The following is a 19,446-nucleotide window of genomic DNA, read 5'->3' on the forward strand; positions in this document are numbered from 1 at the left end:
TATTGCAATCTCGTGATGCTTTTTGTCCTAAACTAGCTTGACTTTGAAAAAAGAGCAAAAGATAAAGGGTTGAGAGAGTTTATTCTAAGACCTAGAATGCAAGAAGATAGGTGAATGATTCAATGGAATCCTACTGAGCGAGGTCTCACCATCAAACTGAACAATTTGAGGCAAGCTCAATGCAATCTTCTTAGGACATTTCAAAGTTGTTTAAATCATTACCATCAAACATTGATCACCATTCAAGTCAATGCATAAACAATGGACGCATAACAATTTGAATTTAAGCTCATATCATTCCAGTTGACCACACAAGGGACACTTACAATCAACAAGAGGCTAGTGGTATAGACTAAATGGATTCCACACAAATACATTCAACAAATTCTTCCATTCAATCTAATCAACATGAAAACAAATTGAGAAGTAAAGATCATGCAAGTTGTTGAAGTAACAAATCAAATTCACCATAACTTCAATGAAATCAATTGTTCTTTACAACAAGGCTTTGACAACAGTCATTCCTTCTCCTAATCTAATTTGTACTCTAATTGCTATCTGCTATTGAGCTATTGTCTATTCTATTCTTGTAGAACGATCTATTAACCCTTTACAAATGAAGGCCTTGAGCCTTTTATAATGCTCTCAATACAATTCAATGGCTCAAATCAATTTGAGATCAATGGCCGAGAATTTACAATGAAAACCCAAATTAGGGTTTGTTACAACAAACTCAATTCTGGCCAATGAAATGATTACAACACTTTGATATGACCAATAGATAATGAGGGAAGGTGCCTTGAAGTTTGTGCCATCATGGGCAAGTTAGGTACATTGAATCAAGATGTGCTGATTTGAAACTGCTTGATTTGGTGAGTGATGTCTGGGATGATGACTACGATTCCACCTTTAACTTGCACTTGTAGGCTTGATAGATCATCATGAGGGAATATTTCTTGATACTAAACACTATCCAGCTTCAACGATGATGATGATGATCTTCTAACTTTGATTAACTCTTCTAAAACTACCCTCTTGAATGCCTTGATCATGGAAGTGCAAGGTATAAATCTTGGTTTTGAAGTATTCGTGTGCCTTAGAACGAACCTTTGATGTCATCACTGTTTCTCTTCTTCAAAATTTCTTCTCTGTGACTCCCTGGTGCTGTGAGAATTGAGATTCCTCTTGGGCATTCTATGCTTGTAAATGAAGTTTTCTTCCTTGCATGGTGATGTAGATCTTACCTTTTTTTTTTCTTCCGCTTTGCAATCACCATCCTCACTTATCTGCAAAAAAAAACAAACATAATATCAAATACATAATATATAACTTTGATAGTTCTTAACTTGATATATCCCTTGATTTTATGTGTTTTGCAGGTTTGATAAAAGGATTTAGAGGAATTCGCCTTCATGAAGGAGCACTTGAAGTTGATTTTCATTTTAGAGAGGAGTTCTTGAAGTTTACTCCACCCCGTGATGTTCATGAAATTACCCTTAACTTGCCTTTGAACTCACTTTCATTGATTTATCTTCATTCTATGAGCTCAACTTTAAAGCTTTTAATCATTAATTGATGACAACATGACGAACTACCTTTAGGAGAGGTCTCTCTTGGAATTTTTGTTGGTGTTGGAAATAAGCCACACCCAGACCGATGATGGACTGGTCCAAGAGGGGCCAGTAGCTTAGTGGTAGAGCACTTTAGCAGCGTATGGAAGGTCCTAGGTTCAAGTCCTGGCTGGTCCATGTCTCAGCATGGTATCAAAGCCAGGTCCAGGCTAGGAGCCCCAAGCACACGAGAGGTGTGGCTTAAGGGGGGGGGGGTTGGTGTTGGAAATAAGCCACACTTGGATTGACGATGGATTGGTCCAAGAGGGGCCAGTAGCTCAGTGGTAGAGCACTCCAGCAACATATGGAAGGTCCTAGGTTTGAGTCCTAGCTGGTCCATGTCTCAACAATTTCGCTCTGAGAGTGGAGTATATGAAGTTCGCTTCTAACCCCCAGTTCATGAAGTTCGCCTTGACCTTGCTTCACATGAAGTGATCTTTGAACTTTCACCTTCCATCTTCTCAACTCAAAACGACTCTTTCCAAACATCCAATCTTGATTCTTGAAGTTGATTTCAAATCAAGACTAAACTCTCCTTTGTATCTTAACAAATTCGCTCATCTACCTCCAAACGTGAAGTTCGCTTGTGTACGAGACACATGAAGTTTGCTCATGTAGGTCCAAACATGAAGTTAACTTCTTACTTGCCTTTCATCATCTTAAATTCAAAATTGTTCTCTTTTAGGCCAAATTAGCTCTAGGAAATGATCTATTAGCTGCCTTGTATCTTGTTTTGGGCAAATTCACTCATCTATGTTGATCCTCGAGGCTCGCTCATCTAGGTTAATTTGTGAAGTTCGTTCATGACATTCACTCTTAGGTGCTTGGACATTGAATTCACTCATCTCCCTTTAATCATGAAGTTCGCCCATATGCATGGATTCTTGAAGTTCGCTGATGTGCATTGATTTTTGAAGTTCGCTTATGGGGCTTAATCCTTCAAGTTCGCCCATATACCTCACTTTGTGAAATTCGCTCATCTCCCTTCAAATATGAAGTTCGCTCATGTATCATGAATCTTGAAGTAACCCTCTAACTTACCTTTCATCTTTCAAATTCAAAGTTGTTCTTTGTTAAGACATCAAATTAGCATAAGGAAATGATCTATTGGCTGTTTAGCATCCTATTTTGAGTAAATGAAACAAATTCGCTGTTCTCCTTGTACTCATTAAGTTCGCTCATCTATGCTGATTTTTGAATTTCAACATGAAATTTGCTCATGTATGCCAAAACATGAAGTTCCCTCATATGTATTGATTCCTAAAGCTCACTCATCTACCTCAAGTCATGAGGTTCGCTCATGTAGCTGAGTTCATGAAGTTCGCTCATGTAGATCAATTCATGAAGTTCGCTCATATAACTTCATTCTTGAAGTTCGCTCATCCTCTTGAATTCATGAAGTTCACCTTCAACTGAAGATTAGATTGACTCAGGGTAAATGCTCCAAATCACCTCTTGGGCAAATGGAGGACATTCACTCTCATTTAGGAATACATGAAATTCACTCATCTCCCTTCCATCATGAAGTTTGCTCATCCTCTTGTGTTCATGAAGTTCGCTCTTCTACTCCATTTTGTGAAATTCGCTCATTTCCTTCAAATTGTGAAGTTCGCTCATATAGCTCAAGTTGTGAAGTTCTTGAGGACTTGGAGATGAAGTGAATTTCAAACGAACTCCACTTCAATCCTTTTGTTGCTTCAATGATTCGATCCTTACACTCACACATACACTCAACAAGGTTTTTAGGGAAAATTCGATCATCCACCTCCAAACATGAAGTTCGCTCCTGTGGTTGAGTTCATGAAGTAAAAAATTTCGCTCCACTTCTTTAAGACATGAAGGCGCTTCACCTAGGTTTGAAGATTACGTGAATTTCACACTAAAACAAACTTTCCTCTAGTCACTTCATTGTGTGATGAGCTTAATCCTTAGGTTTCTAATGTCTTTATCTACAAAAAAATGTCAAATTTACCTCATGGGGTCATAAAAGGGAAATTCACTCCAAAAGTGATAGTGATTCTAACACTACCCTAGAAAGTAGAAAAAAAAAGTGGGGGTCCCCATTTGCAATGAGGCGATGTGTGAATACCTCACTAGAGGTTTCAAATCAATTTAGGCCCTTCATTTGTAATTGAGAAGTCTATATAAGACTTGACCTTCTCATTTGTAAAGGTTATTAATAATTGACTAGGAGCAAGTAGTAGTAGGAGGAGACTAGAGCTTATTGCCAAGACTATGTCAAATTAAATACATGATTTTCATTGAAGCTATGGTGGATCTTTGTAATGAGTTCTGTTACCTTGTAAACACAAATGCCCCATTGCAAATGGGGACTGCCACTTTTTCGCTCCTTAGGTTAGTAGTTTGCTTAGTTTTAGTCTGCCAATAATTTTGTAGTCTTTAGCCGTTGTTTGTGTAATGTCCCTTCGTCAATCTGGGTTGTACGGTCAAGAGTAATTGCACGGTTATGTCTGTACGGTGGAAGATGATGTGTTCCGTACGGTGGAATGTAGGATGTACGGTGTGCAACACAACGGTGAGGGTGTGGAACGTACGGTGTGTGACCGTACGGTAGGGGGTGTACGGTGTGGGAATCGTATGGTGTGAGTGCAGATCATACAGTGAGAGAACCGTATGGTAGTGGAGACTTGTCGGTCGAGCCAGGTTGTTCAGCGTGTGGTTTATTCGACCAAAGTGTGGTATATGTAATCGATGACATTTGTAATAAGGTATGATGCCAGATAAACGATGAACAAGATCTATATTTCAAGAATTCGCACAAGCCAGAGAATAGTCAGATTAATGCACTTCAAATTACAACAACCCTGGACTGAGAGCAGGGCAGAGTAGGGTAAGGAGCTACTCCCATCGAAACTATGAGAACCAAATAGGGAGGGTCTTTCACCTCCGAAATGGCAGATAACAGAACTCCAATAGGAATTCCCACAACAAAGAAAAATACCAAATTCAAATACCTACAACAATGATAGACTCGGCCACAAATATGGGTTCCGGGAAATTTCCCGAAGGGTTACAAACGGGCCGACACGACCAAAATAAAACTTGACTAATTAAATAAAGGGCCCGTAAGATTTATTATTAAATTTGGGGCCATACAATAAAGTATTTTAATTTTATTATTTAATTATATCGGGGACATCACAGTCCTGCCAGGCCAAGAATTGCTTGCCCTCAAGCAATTGCAGACTTGGATGCTCCAGAATTTGCTCGCCTTCCCAGGTGGCATCCTCGACCAGTAGATCCTTCCAACGTACAAGGAACTCCTTGATTGTGCGTGATCTCAACCTTTTCTCTCTGACATCGATGATCTCTGCTGGTTCCAAAATCAATTTTCCTTCTTTGTTGATGGGTGGCAGATCCTTGGACACTGTGACACACTGCCCGACGGCCTTCTTGAGACATGACCCTCCAGCCATTTGTTCACAATCTTGGTCTGTCCGTTTGTCTGCGAATGGTAGCTCGTGCTGGGTGACAACTCGGTTCCTGCCAACCGAAATAACTCCATCCAAAAGGTACTCAGAAAACGGCTACCCCTGTCACTTACTATGTTCCGCGGTAGGCCATGTAAGAGGAATACCTCACAGAAGAGCAACTTGGCCACTTGAGGTGCTTGGTATCCTATGGGGATGGCAAAAAAATGGGCATACTTGGTCAGGTGGTCTACCACGACAAAGATGCAATCCTTACCTTGCACTTTGGGAAGCCCAGTAATGAAATCCATCGAGATGCTATCCCATTTTTGGTCGGGGATTGGCAATGGTTGAAGCAGTCCAGCGGGTAAGGTGTGCTCAAATTTGTTCTGCCGATAGGTGGAGCATTCTCGCATGTACTACAGAATGTCATTTTTAAGTCCCTTCTAGGAAAACCTTTCTCGGATCTGTCTGTAGGTTTTCAAGTATCCTGGGTGTCCAGCTAAGGGAGAGTCGTGCATTTCCTTCAGAATCTTCTCCTTCATCTTGGACTCGGGCACTAGATAGATTCTGTCCTTGTAGTAAATGATGTCATCAACCACCTTGTATCTGTCATCCTTCACTTGTCCATCCATCAACTTGCAGGCAAAAGTATTCTTGGAGTATTCAACCAACAGATGTTCCTTCCAATCCGTTGAAATTTGGGATAGAGAACATATGGCAGGCCTTCTTGATAGGACATTGGCTACCACGTTATTCTTGCCCTTCACATACTCAATGTCGAAATCAAATGCTTGGATTTTGCTCACCCACTTCTGTTGTCGTTCGTTCAAATCCCTCTGCCCCAAGAAATATGGAAGGCTATTGTGGTCTGTTCGTACGACAAACTTTGCCCCGATGGGGTACTGCGGAAACTTCGATAGTGCGTGCATGATGGTGAGCATCTCCTTGTCGTAGATGGAGTACAGTCGCTCAGCTCCCGAGAGCTTCTGACTCTCTAACACGATGAGGTGACGGTCTTGCTTCAACACCGCTCCAATGCCTTCACCCAAAGCATCGCATTCCAAGATGAAAGGGCGAGTGAAGTCCAGTAGTGCCAGAACCGGACACATACTCATAACTTCTTTCAGTTTGTAGGTGTGCTATGCCTACGCATCCCAATGGAAGGATCCTTTCTTCGTTAGATCTGTGAGTTGTGCACGAAGCTGCGAAATTCCCTTCACAAACCATCTATAATAACTGCACAATCCAAAAAATCCAGGTAGCTCTGAGAGCGTCTTGGGTGGGGACCAGTCCAGAATGGCTTGAATATTCTCTTGGTGAACTTGTACCCCACGGGCACTGATCACGTGACCTAAGTACAGGACCTCGGTCATTCGAAACTCACATTTGGACCTCTTGGCATATAATGATTGCGATTCCATGTTCCCCAATACCTTGTCCAAATGTCTTAGGTGTTCTTCCTAGGTCTTGCTGTAGATGAGTATGTCATCGAAGAATACCAGTAGGAACTTATGCAGTTGCTTGTTGAAGATGTGGTTCATGCAGGATTGGAAAGTGGCTGGAGCATTGGTTAACCCAAATGGCATGACCAAGAACTCATAGAGTCCGTAATGGCAACAAAAAGTTGTCTTCTCTACATCTTGCTCCCTCATATAGATCTGATGGTAGCCGGAGCGGAGATCAATTTTGGAGAAATAGACTGCGCCATGTAGTTCGTCCAGCAACTCATCGATTTTGGAAATGGGGTATCTATTCTTGATAGTCTTCTTGTTCAGCGCATGGTAGTCAACACACATTTTGAGAATTCCGTCCTTCACCAGTACCACCGAGGACGCAAAGGGGCTAGAGTTGGGTCGGATCCATCCTTTATCGAGGAGTTCCTGGATCGTTTTCTCTATGTCTTCTTTGAATTTCTTTGGGTGGTGACAGGGTGTGGTGATAACAGGTTTTGCTCCTTCCTCCAACTCGATGGCGTGCTCAAACCCTCGAGGTGGGGGTATGTCAGGTGGAATATCAGCGTAGACCAAACTGTGCTTATCCAAAACCGCCCGAAGTTCCTCATTCTGGTAGTAAGTCGGTTGCTCGTCCACAGGTTTTGTCGAGATCAAGCAATGTGCTGCCCAGACGACTTCATCATGTTTGAAGATGGCTTCCATTCGTTTGGTTGAAATCTCCCTCGGGCCGCCATTCGACATTCCTCTGAGAACCACCTTCCTGCCATCCACCTCAAATGAGAATTCGATCTTTTTGAAGCTCTGTGTGTACTGGTCGATGGTCTCCATCCATTGAATGCCCAATATGATGTTCGTGTCATCCAGATTTACTACAAAGAAATCGTCTGTCCGTGTAATTTCCCATGGTGATGCTCAGTTGCGGAACTAGGTGAGTGCATGATAGGAGATTGCCTTCCGCCACCTTGACGTCGAACCCTTCATGCTCTTTTGTGCGCAAATCCATTTGGTTGACAAGTGATGAGTTTATGAAGTTGAGCAAGGTTCCACAGTCGAGCATAACTAGGACTCGCTGCCCTTGAAGTGTACCACGTACCCTAAACACGCTGCACCTTGGGGTGCCAGCCACTGTGGCAATGACGCATCCCCTCTTTACCAATGTGGAAATTCTTTCTGCCAGGCTTGTTTCTTTGTCAGATTCTTCCCTTGCTGGTTCACTTTCCTCATGCTCCTCTTCTCCATCAGACATCACCTCAATATAATGAATCTTCCCTTTGCCCAAACATCGGTGTCCTGGTTCCCATGGCTCCCTACAGGTGAAACAAAGCTTCTTCCTTCTGAGTTCCTGTTTTGTAGCCTCATCCAGTGATGACTTCTTTGGGAAGGGTTTATTATCCTTTTCCTTCGGAATGACGGGTGGTTTGGCATGTGCAAAATTTTTGGAAGAGGAAGATGTTGTCATGTTACGGGTCTTCTTGATTGCTTTCGTGAGCATGCTGGGGTTGAACCCTTTCACCCAACCTTTCAACGGTTCCATCAATCTGTCCATGAACAAGACTACCAATCTCCGCTTTGAGATGTCCGTTACCAACACGGATAGCCTCTGGCACTCTATGATGTAACTATCCACAGGTCCCAACTGTTTTAGTTGCTCCAGCTCCTTGAAGTTGAGTTGTGGATCCTTTCCATCAAATCAATCTATGAGCCTCTCTGTGAAGTCGGCATAGGAAGATATCTAGTCATGGCTGAGAGTGACCATTCCACGATGCCACCATTTGTGAGTGACTCCTTCCAGGTGAAGTGCTGCAAACTTGATAGCTTCATCTTGAGGCATCGGGTTAAGTTGGAAGTAGGTATCTGCTTTTTGTACCCAAGCTCGTGCCAAGGTTGCTCCAGTCCCATCAAAGGCCGACAGATTGATCTTACCAACCTTCCACTTGATGTCATTGTTATAGTGACCGTAATAGCCCTGACTTCTACTGCCCAAGTATTTCATCCGGAGCTCAGCATAATCCTTGAAGGATATGTCCCCCTCGAGATTTGCATCCCTCCAATCTTGGTTCAACTGTGCTTGTATCTCCTGAAAAGTGGGTTCTTGCTCCTCGCGCGGTGCTTCTAATTTCTGGGGAAAAGTCGGCATCAACAGCCGTGAATGTGAGCGTTGGGAGTTTGACCTTCCTGTGACCGAAATATCACCTTGCCCATTGTGTTCTCCATTCATTTTTCCCAAGGCCAATTATCGTAATGTTTCCTTCATGAGTTGTTGTTGTTGTTCCCCTCTGGTTATGGTGTCGTTGAGTTGAGCTTGGCTTTTGGTTAGCTCCCTTAATAGTGCCATGACTTCTCTGGCAGGATCCTGTGGTTCCCCCATCGGCCGACAAAACAGTACCTCCTTCTAGTGTACACCTGCATCCACTACCCGACAGGCTGGCAGGATCACCAACTTTGATACCACTGTAATGTCCCGTTGACGTGTGTTTTATGCACATAATTTCAGAATAAAATACCAAGGTAATTTACCCTCTCTTGAACAAAATCACCTTAGATGCTAAGGATAAGATCAACTAAAATGATTCCAAGGTTTCTACATGTTAGGTCTTGACGAGTGGGTAACTCAATGGTCGATATGAATTGCTGTGTTCACTTGGGGAATTACGCAAATGTTAGGATTATCTTCTTCGGTCATGAAGATGCGGAATAGCTGTGCTGATAACTTAGGATTTAACAATGAAGCTCCGAACTTAATTCCTACTAAAAAAATGAGCAAAAGGAATAGGGTTCAGTAAATCTATTCTAGGCCTAAGAATGTAGGAAATGGTGAACAAATCTAGTGGAATCAAACTAGGCAAGGTCTCACAAATAGGTATTGACACAAGCTTAGTGCAATCGTCTAAGGTATACTTAACGATTTTCAGACTATCACCATCAAACATTGACACCATCCAAGTTGATGTTTGTCAAAGGATGCATAATAGTTGAAGTTAAGCTTACTCCAATTTCCAGTTGACCACACAAGGCGCACTTACCAGCGGCAAGAGGCTAGTGGTATGGATTAAGGATTCCACACAAATATATTCAACAAATCTTTCACTCAATCTAACATACATGAAAATAAATTCTAATCTAACTTGGAGGAATTGAGAACCGTGAATACAAAGACAACATTTGAAGAGCAAAATCACCAACAATTGAACAATGATTATGATTCAAATAGCTGCAGCATATACCAACAACTCTACAAAAACTCTCTTACAAATGAGAGACAAGGAGGCATATATAGTCTCTTACAAAATGGATGGCCAAGATTGATACAAGATCAACGGCCAAGATCATGCCAACAAAACCCTAGAATTGCCCTAATTAGGGTTTACATAAAAAATAACGCCACCAACATATGGCCCAATAAAAAGATACCTAGTCATCAAATAGGGAATCTTCTAGAAGATTCCTCCCTGCATCTCTCTCTCTCTCTCTCCTAGCATACTCCAAGAATCTAGCCAATACAGAATCTAACTCCTCCATGGAAATGCTAGGCAAGGTATCTTGTTGCAAATCAATCAAGTCCAGTGAATCTGAGCAAGCGTCCAAAGTGTTCTCCCAATCTGGCATGAGCTTCTGCGAACTATGAACATGAATCAACAAAGAGACCAAGTAATCTATTTGACTCTTCTTCAAAGAGTCCAATTGGCAAAAATACATAAATTTCATCTCGTCTTTTAATTCGGTCAAGTGTAAACCACTAGCATCATTGACATCAACACCCAATAACTCCTCAATTGAGGAAAGGATCTTCATCTGAATGTCCTGAATCAATCCCTCCATCTCCATACAGCTCAACTGGGCATTCTCATAAGTTGATCTCTTCACGGCCAATGAACAATACCAACCATGGAAATCGTAATTGTCTCCACTATGCACAATGTTCTCGCTGACTAAGGTGGAATTAGGAATCCTCTTCAAAGCCTTGAGGCATGGAATAGTCTTCTCCTGAATAGGTCGGAATTCTTCCCAAACTGCCTCCAAATACTGGACTCTAAACACGAGCCCTGTTGTCCTATCATATGCCTGGACAAACTGAGTAAGGAAATCATTTGCCTGTTTTCTTGCACTCTCAATCAACTTTTCCACCTTCGAGAGTGTATCTCTCGCTACCCCATAGTGTGAATGCAGTCCATGATCAACTGCAATAGGGGAAATAAGGGTGGGATTCTCACACCTTATCCCTGCAATATACTCTCTAAGTTTGGTATTCTCTTCTCTGTACTTCTCCTTCTCTTCAATTTCTGTGTCTAACCTTGCGCTGATTGCCTTAAGGTTATCACCAACCTCCTGAAACTCTTTCTCTCTTGATGTACGACCAAGGGCAACTGAAGTAATCTGGAAATCCATAGGAGTAGCAATGTCTACTGTCACGCCTGCAATAGGAACAACAACCTGCGCAATCCGCATTCCTGTCTCATCTCTAGCTATGTGCGACAAAATCTCAGCTCTCTTGGGTTCCTTCTCCTTAGCACTCCTAGCTAGGTAATCATCAATGTTATCAATAGGTTGTACCTCTATCTTTTTCTTACTTTTCTCCATACTTCTCATCAGCCAATTAGGAATAGCGGCCATCTCCATACCATCATCGAGACACATCTCTCGATCAAGCCCTCTCAATGCCGAGATAACATCATCATCATCAGGATTATTCCTGGTTAAATCATATACCTCATTTCCCAAACTAACTTCCAAAAGGACAGTAGGGGATCCCGACTGATCATCATTTTCATTCGGGGGTGCAGATGTCGCTGTGGCATGTAACTCTTGAATATTCTCTGGTAGTATCACTGTGTTGGAACATTGCTGGGTTTCCCTATTCTGCTATGTTATTTCGATCACCTTAATTGATGATACACTGAGAGGTGGTAAAGGAATGATAGGTGGGGGAATGATAGTCCTCTGATCATCTTCGGAAGCAGACTCTTCCGGCTTCATCTTTTCATAAGTGAAGGGAACACCCATATCAACTAACTTATTCATCTGAATATCTACCCATGCATGGGAGAAACTCAAGACCTCTCATGAATACATTCAGATCAATCTCCTCTGATTCTGACCAATTAGGCAATAAGATTGCCTTCTTCATTTCATTCTCATATTGTGGATGCGTATGATCCTTGTCATCTAATACTTGATCAGGAATGAGGAAAAGTCCACACTTCCTCATGAAATCCATTGACATTCTGGACCACATTCATCTCTTCACTACTTGCGCGTCCATTAGGTCGGCCCAATAATCTTCTATGTCTACCTTGTGGATGAACTTCTCTCTCCTGATCCTTCCAACTTTCTTATCTGGATCAAATCTTTCTCTTTTCTTGAAGGTTGCAAATCGATAGAATGCAAGCTCCTCACTCGCAATGCTGGCGGCTAAGGCAGACTGACAAACCTCCGATGTCTTCCCAACTGAAATAGGGAATGTCATGCCTGTTCTATGCCTCTCTCTTTGAATGGTATCAAACTCTAGAAGCTGTCTCACCACTTCCAACAAGATCATTCTGTCGGATGGATATCTAGGGAGCCTGTAGGGTTCAGATTGAAACCCATGAATCGTAAGGTACGTGAAAGTGGGAAACTGAATATACCACGATCCATATTTCTCTATTAGCTCTGTTGCCTCCGTGGACAATCTTCTATGGATTCCTCCTTACAACATCCGCGTGATGTACATTGTGAATACGTCATTCACTCTCTTATAATCTTCAATTCTATACATGTTCAGCTGGGGATAGCACTCATGACTCATTAATTGTCCTTGCCCATTCCCGACTTCACCTCTACATATCAATCCTTTGTATGAAACGAACCGTGCAAGCAGGTATACCAAGTAGGAAGTAGGAAGTCATGGCGAATGACTTGGACCGCTCTGCATTCCTCAGCTGAAAGTCCAGATTGTCACTAATGATTCTAGACCAATTTATCAATCTCCCTCTAAGACAATCTTAGATGAATTAGAACATCCATCCATCAAATATTGCACCCTGCCGAATCCCCATCACTTTGTTAAGCAGGAATACTAAGTCACTATATTCCTCTTTGAAGTCTGTGCACATGAGTGGCTTGGGAGCCTTGGAATGATGAAGCTTAGGCTCAATCATCCACTCTTTGTTTATCATACTCTTACATGCATCCATCTTCTTTGTGTACCACTCTTTATATTCATCCTTAGTTGCATCCTTCATATCTATTGCGCGTGGAATTCCGAACACTTCAGTAATCACATCCTCAGCAAGGTAAGCAATAACAACGCCCTTAGGAGTTTTGATCATTTGCGAGCAAGGATCATAACATCATGCACACTCCAGGATAAACTCACTGTATTGTATGGACTGTGGAAATCCAACGGCATGAAAAATACCACTCTTCATTATGTTTACATATGCTGGGGAAATAATCTGATTTTTGACTTCGAACATCCGCTGTCACATCAGGTTCAAGTTCAGGAAATGCATGTTTGTATCCGTAATCTCCTTCCATCTGGATGATATCTTGGGCTCTCGATAGAACCAAGTCTTGAGTATCTTCTGTTGTTCTTTTCTTTCCTTAAATCTAGACTTAGAACTTAGGAAAATAAATAATATTCTTAATAGAATTCCTGTCTTCCTAAAGATTTTAAGCTAATTAGAGCATGAAGTCAGGAAAATAGTCAACACTCTTGGTAGATCTTAACGATTAGATTCGAAATGTGACAACGTTAGGTATGAAACACTAATGAAACTCATTAACACCTCCTTATACTTAGAAATTGTGTAAACTAAAGTGCAAAGGAGTATACCGGATCAACGGTGACTAAGGAAAGGTGTGAAAGGTTGTGTTTTCACACAAAGTATGTCTGAGGACACCTTCCGCAGTCAACAATGGAAATCAATAAAATCTGAAGACAACTTGAAAATTAAACTTTTAAAACATTTTGCAATCACCTAGATATGCACAAATTTGATGAGAATCAACCTTCCAAGGCAAACATAAGAAAATCTGAGCATGTATGTAGGGCTGAAAATGAAAACTTAGTTTGAAGACAAATCTGAAAATGAATTTTTCAGACTTACCAGCACCCTTAGGAATGATAAAATACTCAGAAATAAACTACATAATGCAGCAAGAATGCTTCCCAAGTGAAATCGCAAGGTAGGTAGGTGGTTGGAAAAAAATGTTTTTTGAGGACAACCCCCTACAATGGAGTTTCAGACCTGCAACAATGGAAGATAACCTAGGTCTGCAACACATCAGCAAGTAGGAATAATGGCAGCCACCAAGTGTGAATGGAATCCACCAAAATAGGCACAAAACTTGTTGTTATCAATGAAGCCTGCACCCTTGCTAAAGCTGTGAACTTCAGCTGCCTATTGAAACATGGGAACACTTCAAGGCTGCGTGTTGTGACGTTTTCACACATCGCCCCATTGCAAATGGGGACCCCCCTTCTTTTTAGGCTCTCCCGGTTTTTTGGCTTGCGTTTTTGTGGTCTTTTTGCAGCAGTCTTGTCAGTCTCTTTGCTTTGCAGGTGTTCGAGGATCATATTAGTCAAGTCTGCCTTTCGTTTGAGTAAATTCAGCTAAGTCTGGGACTCGTTTTGTGAATTTTAGGGGTTTTTGCCTTTTGTCCTAGATTTTAGGGGTTTCTGTTAGGGTTTCGAGAAAGATGAACATACAACTCAAATATTGCACCCTGCGACATCCCCATCACTCTGTTAAGCAGGAACCCTAATTTGGAAATTTTCCTAAAAAATAGGAAATGTGCAGAATTGATGAAAAACCTTCTTCAAGCAAGGAAAGTTGAGGAGACTTCAAGAAAATTCTTCTTGAATCGAATTTTCCCTCTCCAACAATTCCAGATGTGCAGGAGCAGATATACGACGGTAGAGTCCATTTGCATAGCGAGGATCTATTGAACGCATGGCAGTATGGTGGCGCATTCATTGCCGGAATATTTGACCAAATGGCAACCTAGTCATTGCATGTTGAATTTATGGCAGATTCCTTTTGTATGCAGCCGCCGCATGTGGAAATGATGGAGCATTTATGACATAATGGGGTGATTTTTGCATGGATGAATATTCAACGCATGTTGGGCGAATTTGAAGGAGGTGGTGCATTTAATGCGCAATGGATGCTATTTTGAGTACTTTTGAATTAATTGTATATGGGCATGATGGGTTATTAATTGGAGATTCCCACCTTGTTGCATCTTGAGTGGAGAATCTTTTAGGGAAAACCCTAATTAGGGTTTTGCATGTAGCCAGGGCTTGAAGCCTATATAAGGGGTGACCCCCCTCATTTGTAAAGGAGGGAGCTTTGTATGAAATTGTTGCGATAAGTTTTGAGATAATAACAGTGAAACATTGTTCTCTGATGGTGTCCACTTAAGTTATTTTTTTCAAAGCTTGCATGGTTTCACCTTCCTCGCTTAGATTAGAAATAGTAAAGCACTTTGATTTCAATGGAGAATGTAATGGTGTCTGATGAATTTCCATGGTTCATACTTTTTGCATCTTGCTGATTGTAATTTGCAGTGTAAAGTTAGTCTGAGCCCCCCTAAATTTGTGCTAAGTTCGATTGCGGATAGTCGTTTGGATTGCGCCGTTTTTTGGGTATTCAAATGTACTTTCTCGATTTGAAAATCCTCTAGCATCCCCAGAAGATTGCACTGGTTCTTGCGGAGTTGTAGTTAAACTTGGCGAAGCATAGCTTGGTTTATTTGGAATTTGTCCACCAAAGCACTATTCATTGTTATCAGTGCCCTTAGGAGTAGATTTAGATCCTTCTAAACCCTTTCCCTTTTACTTTCAGTTCATTTTAGTCCGTTCGAAGCAATAGCATCGTAGAACTGCCATATCTGATGATGGAGTTCCAGCCACAACAAAGAGGTGAAGGAATGATGCAAACGTAAAGCCCCTTGGATTACCAGCAATCACATTAGCCAACTCAGTCACGTCCATAGCATAAAGGAGTCGATTGTTTGAACTTCTTGCAGTCTTAGCATGCAATCGTACTTTGATCAAGAGAGAGTGAAGTGACCGTTAGACAACTTTATTCTGTGTTAGACGTTGTCATAAAAAATACGTCAACACTGCGGGTAACCTAAAACTGAAGTGGACCTCCAGAGCAAGCTGGTTCTTTCTAACTGGCATTCACCTAAACTTAACGATCTCTTAGAGAAAAGAGAAGAAGGAGAACATAAAATGAAACTACTATCTAACAGGTGATACACCAAAATGGATACCAGAAAACTTGGACAAACTGATTAACACACGAAATAACCAGTAATAAAAGGAAACCTTGCACAAATCAGAAAATTCATAACCTCTGCATCAACACTTCATAAGAAGGATGTAAAAATAATAATCTCAGTAGGAGAAAATATGTTTTCTCACAAATTGAGGTTACTCTTACAACTGGCACAACCTATGACCTGCAAATAATTAGAAAAAAACTCTTGCATAAAGGTGCTAACAACAACACAATCACAATGATAAAAGACATCACTTGAAACTGCATTAGCACTAAGCAAACAAAAACAAGAAATCTGAGAAGGCAAAATATGTATTATTGTCAAAAGGGTGTTACAAAGCTTATCAAAACTCTCTTAAACTGGTTACAAACTCCTTTCTTTCTGCAGAGAGAACTCAAAAAATTACAATTTGCAAGAAGCAAAAGGTAAGAACCCCTTGAAATAATGAAGACCTGCAGTATATATGCTTTCCAAAAAGCAGACAATGAACAAAATAATCCACCTCCTCTTGGGCGAGCAGAAACATAAAGCCCTTTTTTGAAGACCTAAAACAGGTTTGAAAGGGAACACGCTTGGGCCAAAAGTCAAGCCCCTCCATACCTTGCCATAAAAGCTCCTAAATGCACCATAAATGGCCCCAAAATATCTCCTGACAGGCCTGCAAGCCTTCATAAATGCAAAAAAATATCTTTGACCTGCCAATAAATGGAAATAAAACAAATATCTAATAAAGTGTTTATAAATCATCACTTTACTAAACATTTATATTTATTTCATTTTTACAATTTTCAACCTTCCTCTAACCTACTTGGCCCTCTTTTTATGAATGCAATAATATCCTTTGACTTATTAATAAATTTAAATAAGGAAAATATTCAATAAAGTGATCTTTATTATTTACTTTAATAAACATTTCTCTTAGCTTATTTATTGATAAAAGTATCTGGTAAAGTGATAAAGAATAAATTACTTTATTGAACACTTATCTTTATTTCATTTTTACAATTTATCAAATAAAGTGACTTATTAATTATCATTTTATTTAAATATTTTTATCTTTTGTTTAAATTTATTAATAAGTCAAAGTTATTATGCTTTCATAAAAAAAAAGAAGAAAATATTATTGAGTGATTTATAATTTATCACTTAATAATATTTATTACATCAAAAATACTTATCAAGTGATAAATTATAAATCACTCAATAATATTTTGCATGCCATAGTGAATATTAATTATGTAAAGGTTTATGAATCACAATACCCACGGGTATTGGTGAGAGGCAAAGTAAAATGAAACAGAGGCAAAGAAGAGTTGCCTTGACTTGGTCGCATACTTAGGGTAAATGAAACCCTATTCCCTCTCATTCTTCATCATTCGATATTTTCTCTTTGGCATTCAATCTTTTTCGTTTCCTTTGAGCGCTGCCATGAGGGAAGATTGCAGGGTTTTCTGGAAGAAAAAGAAGAAATCGGAGGGCATATTTTTGATGATTCTAAGTGTGTTGGGCGTGATTTTTTTTTCTTGATCTTCTCTGCTGCTATGCATACCTTGCTGCCACGAGCTAGGGTTTGCTGTACGTTCGAGCTGCTGGAAATGATGATTTGCAGACTCGAAGGGTGTATTTTTGATGATTCCCTTTGCCATTTGAGAGCCGCCAAGGGAATTCTTCTGGTTAAAGCGGTGAAATCTATCAATTTTAGGTGTTTTGGAGCCGCCATGGATGGCTTTCCGGTGGTCTGAAACTGCAATTTGTAGATTCTGGGCGTGATTTTTCTAAGAAATGCTTGGCCGTCATGGATGATTTTTAGCAGAAACTCTGGAAACGATTTGGCTTTGTTTTTTTATAAATCTGCCATGGCACTGTTGTAGGGTTCGAACCAATTTTTTCAAAGAAATTTGCAAGGCCTTTGCTCCATTATTAGCCGCCACAGGTAAGCATCCTCTTTGTGCAAAAGAACACGATTTTATCAGATTTTCTTAAAAAATACTGAGTGGAAAGATCGTGAAAACAAAGCTGCTGTTGAAATGCAAAAAGAAAATGACATGGCTACCTGCAAATTTACTCCTCTGCACTTTTGAGGTTGCATACTTGGATTTTTAGAGCTATTTCTGCAAATACGATCCTCATCTTGATGCCATAAAAAAAACAAAAACAAAACAATACATGATGAGAAAGGCAAATGAACTGCTGCATACTGTTTTGGTTAATTCTGAGTATATGCCATATATGATTGTATTAAACCATCTTCATGTCTGCTGTAGCTGCATATGACTGCTACAAATCTGCAAATGTTTCTTTGTATGCTTCCTAATTTGATACTTGACAGCAGTTGTAGGTCGGATTTAATACATTACTATCTTCATACTATGCATATATCCATGAATGTGGCCTCCCACATGGTCTGATTATTGACTAAAAATTACCCCAAAGCCTTAATTTTGAAATGATTGCCACACTAAAATATATTCTGACTGAGATTACTTGGACTGTTTGGTAGTCAAAACTTGCATATGACTGAGTGTGCATCTTCACTGTGTGTTCACTACAGAAACCTCTGTATATTGTCTTGAGGTTATACTTTGCTTTCAAATTGCTGTAATACTTCCAATGTCTTTTCATGCATGTCCTTTGTGTAATAAGAGTGTATACTTAGTCTCTTTGTGCCTTCAGAACTACTTCTGATCATTCTACTCTTAGCTACCCAGAACTTGTACTCTGGTTCCTGGTTCCAGTACTTGTCATTTTGAGCCTTGTGACTGTTGAAATGTAGCTTTCTGGAACACTGTGATGGCACCTCTTTGATACTGACGCATTAAATGATGAGCTTTCCCTCTTAACTACAATTATCGTGATAATCATGCAATCTTCCTTAATTCTCCTGTACGATGGTCTCCGTGAATGAGTGCCCCTTGTTTATGACAGTATGCTGGTGCTGACATTTAGGACTCTCATGTTCCTATCAGCCTATTGCCATGAGCGATAGGTACTCCTTTATTGTGACCATCGTAGGAGACGGGTAAGGATTGTTTCACTGATGTCATAATAATCTGTCCTTAATGTCATACATGCTGAGCTCAACCCTCGTGGGAGCCCATTTTTCCCACATGCTGCTATTTAAATGAAGTAATCAGAGATAAAACTTTACTTGTATAATGATTGGACTGGTATAATGCATTGTAGGAGTGGATTGTGCATGCATTGATGATGTATATGCAAGGATATGGTATCCCGAGCTCTAATACAATTCTCTTATCTCCTTGCAGACACTTGGAGCAGCAGGGGACTTCTGCGAACGAGCTAGATATGAAGCTACTCAACTGCGGGGGGTTCGTCATTACGAGGCAATGACGGATCCCTTATCTTTGTTTATATTTCATTTTTACATGCATCATTTTCTTGTATAATGCATCATAGGTAGTCATTCCCACGGCTTGTGTGGGAGCATCTCATCTAACATTTATGAATAAAGAAAAATGCCTTTTCAAAAATGCAATGTTGTATGGTTCTTGATTGGTTGTGAACACTTGCATTTACTTGGAACTCTTTTTGGCATTCTATAGTATCTCTTGGCAAAACACAAACAACAAACATGTCCCCTTAAAACTATAAAACTTGACCAGCTCCACCTGATTGAGTTGGGGAATGAAAATGGGTAACACTTGCCAATTCAAAATC

General features: G+C 40.4%; 1 long non-coding RNA gene across 1 annotated transcript in view; it reads left to right on the plus strand.

Moving 5' to 3' along the window:
* The window catches only part of LOC131063431 (uncharacterized), a 39,278-nt gene extending 20,166 nt beyond the window's left edge, over positions 1-19,112 (plus strand). Inside the window, exon 3 of the long non-coding RNA XR_009111062.2 lies at positions 19,035-19,112. This is a non-coding gene — a long non-coding RNA (uncharacterized LOC131063431). The remainder of the gene's footprint in view (positions 1-19,034) is intronic.
* Positions 19,113-19,446: the final 334 nt, after the last annotated feature.

This window comes from Cryptomeria japonica, chromosome 10 (genome assembly GCF_030272615.1).
Source record: "Cryptomeria japonica chromosome 10, Sugi_1.0, whole genome shotgun sequence".
Lineage (NCBI taxonomy): Eukaryota > Viridiplantae > Streptophyta > Pinopsida > Cupressales > Cupressaceae > Cryptomeria > Cryptomeria japonica.